This window comes from Pinus tabuliformis, chromosome 5_1, assembly GCF_031772625.1.
Source record: "Pinus tabuliformis cultivar Carrire ecotype Pingquan chromosome 5_1, CPIR1, whole genome shotgun sequence".
Lineage (NCBI taxonomy): Eukaryota > Viridiplantae > Streptophyta > Pinopsida > Pinales > Pinaceae > Pinus > Pinus tabuliformis.
This window is the reverse complement of record NC_142305.1, coordinates 388,439,129-388,447,114: the sequence shown is the minus strand read 5'-3', so window position 1 is coordinate 388,447,114 and position 7,986 is coordinate 388,439,129. Positions and strand designations below refer to the sequence as shown.

The following is a 7,986-nucleotide window of genomic DNA, read 5'->3' as shown; positions in this document are numbered from 1 at the left end:
TCACACACTAAGACTATTTGGGATATATATATATATATATAGACATGCAATGACTATGATTTCTGAAATCTCACTAAATAAAATGCATATGTGAACACAAAGACGGTGTCAATACAAAGGGAAGAATGCGGAGAAGTCCAGGACCGCCCAATCCTCCAGAACCAGCTTATGTGAATGCTAACCCTGACATTTGGATACAGCTGGGTGAGCAGAATTGTTAAGCTAATGTAGTTTTACTCGAAATCATTCAACAGTTGCGTGCTGAGATGAAAAATTTACAATGAACGATAGTGCCTAGAAGAGGAAAGGATTCTCAGAAGTTTTTCTAATCGACAGAACCAAATACATCTAGACCCTAGTGATGAGGATAGAGAAATGACCCCAACGGCTCAGCATGGTGAGGAAAATGTTGAGTCAGCCGAGAGACATAGGGAGGACGAAGAGGGATGCTCGGATAATGTTTCCGACTAGCGCAAAACAAAATGACAAAAATTTGAATTACAAGGAGAATTCAAAAACATTACACCATCACTCTTTGAAGGGGAATCTGAAGAAGCAACAGAAGCTTGGTTAACTAATATGAGCAAATATTTTCAAATTTACGAATACACCGATAAGATGAAAGCACGTTTGGCAATTTATCAGTTAAGGGGTAAGGCAACACTTTGGTGCAAAGAAATCAAAACAGTAAGGAAAATTGACAAGGAACAGGGAACATGGAACCAATTCCAAAGAAAAATCAAAGAAAATTATTTAACTGAACGTTATTATGACGAAAAATCAATGGAATTTCACAAGTTAAGGTTGGGAGCCTTAACTATGGATGAATATGTGGCACAATTCACCTCCCTTCTACACTGTGTACCTTATGCAGGAGGAAAAGGCCAAGATTCAACATTTCATTAGTATCTTACCCAATTTCATAAAGGAGAAACTTGAATTTGACTACCATAAAACAATGGATGATGCAGTGCGGAAAGCCCGCATATGTTACTAGAAAATGAAACAGAAAAATGAAGTGTCTAAAGGAGGGTCAAACAAGAAAGAAAGGAGCCTGATTCCAAATAAAAACACAAAATTTTTTAATGATATAATATACAACAAAAACCTCTTAGTAAATTTCGAGCAAGGAATCTGCCTAAAGATGCTTATTCTAAAACCAGACACTCAGAATGAATAGGTAGATCTGTTATGACCAGCAGCCAAAACCACCGCTGCAATGTTGGGGATGCGGAGAACACCACTATTAAAAAAAAAATTCCTGCATAAGGAATGGACGGAAAAACTATCAAATATGCAGGAAGCATCTACAGTTTGAGAAGTGGCGAGGAGCATGCGTAGGATCAACGCTGCTTCGGATGATCATCAAGCAGAATATCAGCCCACCATGATTGAATTTGAAGGTATGATTTCTAAGAAAGATGTCTCTGTTTTTTCTTATCCCCGTGCTAGCTAGTCCTAAGGTGGTAGAAAAGCATCTATAGTAGAGCAGTAAATTTCCAAAATCATGGTTGTTCAATTAGCCACTGCGACAAAGAGAAGGGTAGTTGCTAAAGCATAACATTGCCCTTTAACAATCTTAGCACAACCCATTCACATGGACCTTAACATACTTCCTTTGGGTTCATACAACATTTTAATCGGGATGGATTGGTTGGAAAAGTGTTGGTCCCTAGTTGACTGTAACCATAAAACCAACAGTTTTATCACATAATCAAGACAGAAGAAGGAACTTCAAGGAATCAAGACAGATACTAAACTGCGTCCTATTACTATTAGTCAGTTAGGAAGGTGTAGTACGAAACGATGTCAAATATATGCTATTCAAGTGGGATTTACAAACACCAAGAGTAAAATGACTTCCTTGGAAAATATCCATGTCATTCAGGAATTTGCTTATGTATTCCCTCAAGCCATTCCTGGATTACCAACCAAGTGTGATATTGATTTCACCATCGAACTAATTGCGGGTGCAGCATTTTTTCTAGGGCCCCTTATTGCATGAGCATACCTGAGTTGACAAAACTCAAGATGCAACTCTAGGAGCTTCTAGATAAGAACTACATTCGTCCCAATGTGTCCCCATGAGGAGCCCCCATATTATTTGTCCGAAATAAATATGGAACTTTGAGATTATGCTTCGATTATTGTTAGTTAAATAAATTGATCATTAAAAACAAATACCCCCCACCAGGTATTGATGATTTATTTGATCAGTGGCAAGGAGCCAAAGTATTTTCAAAAATCGATTTAAGGTTCAAATACCACCAAATAAAGATAAAGGAGGAGTACATATATAAGACTACATTTTGAATTCGTTATGGTCATTACGAGTTTATGGTGCTGCCGTTTGGTCGCACAAATGCCCCAGCCACCTTTTATGAGTTTGATGCATGGTATTTTCTAGCCATATCCTGATAAATTCGTACTGATTTTCATTGACGACATTTTAATATATTCTAAGAATCATGAGGAACACAAAGAACATCTCAGGGCAGTGTTGCAAACACTGTGAGAAAATTAGTTATATGCTTAATTCAGCAAATGTGATTTTTTCAAAAATCAGATTCAATATTTGAGTCACATTATATTAGCAAATGGAATAGCGGTGGACCCGGAGAAGATCAAGACAATTATGGAATGGACCACTCCAAAGAATGTCATGGATATCAGATCATTCATGGGTTTGGCTGGGTACTACCATTGGTTTATCGAAGGATTCTCAAAGATCGCCTTTCTAATGACCTCTTTACAAAAAAAGGGGTGCACTTTCCAATGGATAGTCGAGTGTCAACAAAGCTTCAAAAGACTAAAACACTTGCTCACCACTACACCAGTGCTAAAGGTAGATCCGGAAAAGTCTTTTGTGGTTTGCACTGATGCAAGTAAAGAAGGTGTGGGCAGAGTGTTGACATAAGAGGGAAATTTTATTACTTACGAATCATGGAAATTGAAGGAATGTGAACATCAGTACTTTGCTTATGACCTTGAATTAACAGTTGTATTACATGTACTTAAAATGTGGTGACACTATCTGTTGGGGAAGAAATTTCTATTGTTATAGATCATAGCAGCGTTACAAACTTTTCAACCAGTCTAGCTTAAATGCTCGACAGGCCAGATGGAGAACATTCTTTAGTGAGTTCGACTTCGAGATGAAACATATTAAAGGAAAGGAAAATCAAGTAGCTGACACATTCAGCAGAGAAATACATTGTATTTATGAGGTCCAAATCAGCCAAGTATGCTAAAATATTCTGAAAATCATAAAGGAGGCATCTATCAAAGATATTGAATATACTTTTCTTTGGCAGCGAACAAAGGAAGCCCTATCAATAAAGGAAGAATCAGATTTCGAAATGAATTCAAACAACCTCCTTATATTTAAGGGCATAATTTATGCTCTTAACCAAAATTCTATTAAGCAATTGATATTGGATGAATTTCACAGAAAACCATGTGTTGGCCACCCTGGTTACCAGAAGTTGTTGTCATCCATCAAGAAAAAGTATTTCTGGCCCGGGTTAAGGAAGGATATCATTGAATACTTGTCCAAATGTTTGGAGTGCCTATTGGTGAAGGCAGAATATCAACATCATGTTGGTTTATTACAACCATTGCCCATTCTAGAATGGAAGTTGGAGACCATATCACTAGATTTTATCACCAAATTACCTCACACCAGGGAGCAAAATGACTCAGTTATGTTGGTGGTAGACAAACTGAGCAAAACTACTCATTTCATACTTGTGAAATCCACCTTGAAAACTGTGGAAATTGAAAACATAATTATGAAAGAAAATTTTCGTCCACACAAGATATCTAAGGTGGTGATTTCTGATAGGGATGTAAACTTTACATCCACATTCTAGAAAACTCTCTTTTCAAGATTAGGTACTCAGATCCAATTTATACTTATTACCATCCTCAAACAAACGGACAAACCAAACGGTAAAAGTGCTGGAGGACATGCTACGCATGTTTGTAATGCAACAACCACATAAGTTGGAGGACTACCTCCACCTAGTGGAATTTGCATATAATAATGGACATCATGAATTGTTGGGCATATGCCACTTTGAGGTATTATATGGAAGAAGTTGCAGAGTACCCATGGATTGGAATAGTCCAGTTGATAAGCTAACATTAGGTCCTGACATGCTAGCAAAAATGGAAGAGACTGTTAAGAAGGTTTGACAAAATCTAAGGGCTGCCTATGATAGGCAGAAAATAAACGCTGATAAAAAGAGAACGCTGATAAAAAGAGAACGTACAGAGAATTTCAGCTAAGATATCACGTATATCTAAGAGTAAAGCTCAGAAAAAGTTCCTTACAGTGGAAAGGTTGTGCTAAATTAGCACCCCGATACTGTGGACCTTTTCAATTCTTGGAGCGGATTGGACTAGTAGCATATAAGCTTCTGTTATCAAGCCATATTCGGATCCACAATGTTTTCCATGTTTCGTTGCTAAAAAAATATATGTACAACCCACATCATATAATATTCAATTAATCAGTTAAGGCAATACATATGTTATGGGATAAACTGTTTTTTGAAGAAATTATGATTATAAATTTTGTTTGTGCAGGTCAAACCGGAAGGAGAGTTGCTGGCAGAACCTCTTCGTATTCTCGATCGGAGAGAAACCACCTTGCGGAAGCGAACCATCACCCAGGTTAAAGCCCAGTGGAAGCACTTTGGCCCGAATGAGGTCACTTGGGAAGAGAAAGGATTTATGCGGGAAACTTATCCAGTGCTATTTTCTTAAAAACAACAAAACACCAAGAACGATGTTCCTCATATGGGGGGTATGTAACACCTCATATGGGGGTATGTAACACCTCAAGCTACCTGGAAAAGGTTATTGTGGTCATTAAGTTCAGGTTATTGTAGTCATTAAGTTCAAGTTTATGACTTGATGCATGAATGTATTTTACTCTATGATAATGACTAAGGCTGGAACGACGAGGTTATAATTAGTTACTTAACTAACATGTTAATAAAAATAAATTGTTTTGCAATAGTTAAAAGAAAAAGTTGCCAAGAAACAATTACCCTATGTCTAGAAAGAGAAATATAGAGAGGAGGAAAAAGCTATCTTAGAGCAAGATGGAATAAACCAGTGGGAAAATTACTCAAATATAGTGAAAAGAAGGTACAGAGCTTGAGGCTGGACAATGAGGCGCTGACTCTAATCCAGTGTGAAGAACAGAAAGTGCTCACGGAAGAGTGTGGACATGATTGCCAGATAGTGGATGGAAGAGTGTGGACATGATTGCCAGATAGTGGATGGAAGGAGAGACTTGTGGATGGAAGAGTGTGGACATGATTGCCAGATAGTGGATGGAAGGAGAGACTTTCCAAATATCTTTGGGATTTTCCAAATATCTTTGGGATTTTACACTGATAAATTAATGAGAGTAAGTAACATAGCTTTTATTTAAGTAATGATAGTGATAGAATAATGGAGTAAATGTTTATAGCTTTTATTTAAGTAATGATAGTGATAGAATAATGGAGTAAATGTTTAAAATAGTTTTTATTTAAGTAATGATGGTGATAGAATAATGGAGTAAATGTTTGCTTACAATAATAGGATAACTCATTAGATGGTTATGGAAAGTATATTGAAAATTATAATAGAACAAGGTCAAATAGAAAATTTCTTTATTAATCGAACAAATAAATCTCATGCTTTGTACATGAACTGAAAGGAATTCATAGCACAAAAACAAGTGTAATTATACAGTAAAGCTATAAGGCTAGCAACTCATGAAGTCCAAAGGACCATTCGGCTCTTGCTTTTCTATTTATATTATGCAGATGTAAAAACGGGAAAGAAAACATTCTCGATTTCTTCTGTGGAATAAACTGTAAATTTTAAACCATAATTCCGTCAACTAAAAGTAAGTAAATTGTTTAGTTAAGTACTCAAGAAACAGAGATTCCGCTTAATCAGAGTATAACAAAATAACTAGGTTAATCCTCAAAGTATAACTATCCTCGTAAATGATTAATAGAAGCATTAAATAAAATAAAAAAACATAAGCAGATATTAACAAATACGATAAACAATCATATGGAGCAATAAAACCCTTCCGTAGGCGATTAATGGAAAAGCTATATATATGCAATATCATTAAAATAAGTAAAGTTTATGACCGAAATCTTACAGCAGCAGAGGTGTATTGCATACAACCCAAACAGAGATAAAATAAAAAATGGGGAATAAACCCTGGAATTCTTAAAAAACCCTCAAATTCTTGAAAGCCCTCAAATTCTGAATACATCGAAATATTAACTGTTCCAAAGGAGTTTTGTACCCATAAATTAAAAAAAAACAGTGTTTCGAACATAGAAAGTAAAGCAACCTAAATCAACTTTGCAACTAACTAAATCGGCATTAACTGTTTACAAAGTCTTCCCGGTAAAATTTAGGAACCAGGTAGGCTTCGACCGAAAACCTCTGCCAAGCGATTTATCGCAGGCATCAAAACCATAGCAAATAAACTGGGTGAGTTTTCGATGAATAGTTCCAACTTGAAAAAATCCGAGTAATGTATCACTACTGAGGACCTTGGAAGGCGCAGGACTGACTCCATAAGAACCCTGATAAGGGAAGCACGTTACCTGCGACAACACCAACATATCATTATCTAAGGTATGTAATATATGCATAAAGGAAATAATTAAAGAACAGAGTAGCCAACGGGAAACCTCACCTGAACACTGAAGGTTCCATCTGGATACAGTCTGCCTGCATGGTATGAGAAAACAACATTAATAGCAAGCAAAAATAACTAAACAAAACTGAGAAACGATGTCGTGGAGTGTAATCTCACCTTTCTGTGGCCGGCTTCAAATTTCATTAAGCCTCAATGAAACAGAACAGTGTGGCGATGCCCCTGGACTTGTAGGGTTACCTGCCAAACCATTATCATCCATGAGGCAATAAACCAGACGAGAAACAATTATTATGGAGCAAACTGTATAAATACGATATGTGTTTCATTACTTTTCCGAGAAGAACTGCCAGCCGTGACCATGGCTCTCGAGCAACAAGTTGCAGGACAAATTGAACACCTGGTAGCTGAATGTATTGCAGAGCAGTCGAACCAGAAAACTCTCGAGTGCAAATGACTCTCCATCCTGTCGGAGGCGGGGTACTTGGAACAAACCTAAAACTACTCCACCGTTGAATTTCCCCCATACAGATCGACAGATGTAAGCGAGAACAGATGTCGAGCCAAAGTCTCAGCGATAAATGGAGGCATGCCAAAGGACAGTCCCAGATCGCGCTGCGTGGAGAGATGTACCCAGTGCATTTACACCAGAGCAGAGTGACGGGTTCAATGACTAGAGTGAGGCCATGTGCCTCTTTAATGCATGGCAGAGGCCTTAAAGCGGGTTTTGTGTATTTAATATCACATATCAAAAACCAATTGAACGTGTCGAATGAAAACCTCAACGCCACCTAAACATAGTAAATAATTCATGTGATAATTCGTAAGTTTAGAGGTGATAAATAATTTTTTTATTATTATTATTTCTTTTGTAATGTTTAGGGTGTTACGGAGGAACGGTAGGGGCTCTCCTTGTATGAATTTTTAACCCAATGAGATATCTTTTAACACTTAAATGAATTTAGTGTATTGAAGATTGTAAGTCTGGATTGTATAAATTTTGCAAACAACAAAATCTATTAAATTTTAAAACAATTAATTAAATATTACAAAAAAATTGATATAATAAAAAAAACTAATGAACAAAAAAAACTTAAAAGCATATAAAAAGACTATTAAAACCACATAAATAAATTTTGAAATTATTTAAGAATCAAAATTGATAGTCATATAATAAACGTTAAATACACACAAATAAATTTGGGTTTTATTATTATCTCTGTTCCAAACCATGGATAATGAATTAGGTTTTTGGTCAAATTCATATTAATTTGGGTTTAACCAAATAAAATATACAAAAT

The 7,986-nt window shown here is 36.3% G+C and overlaps 1 long non-coding RNA gene across 1 annotated transcript; it reads right to left on the bottom strand.

The window, feature by feature from the left end:
* Nucleotides 1–6,169: 6,169 nt before the first annotated feature.
* LOC149165082 (uncharacterized) lies at nt 6,170–7,304 on the bottom strand. The gene is made up of 4 exons (XR_016260300.1): nt 7,018–7,304; nt 6,845–6,925; nt 6,725–6,759; nt 6,170–6,632 (listed from the first exon to the last, which is right to left on the bottom strand). It is a non-coding gene; the product is annotated as an uncharacterized LOC149165082 (long non-coding RNA).
* Between the last annotated feature and the right edge of the window lie 682 nt (nt 7,305–7,986).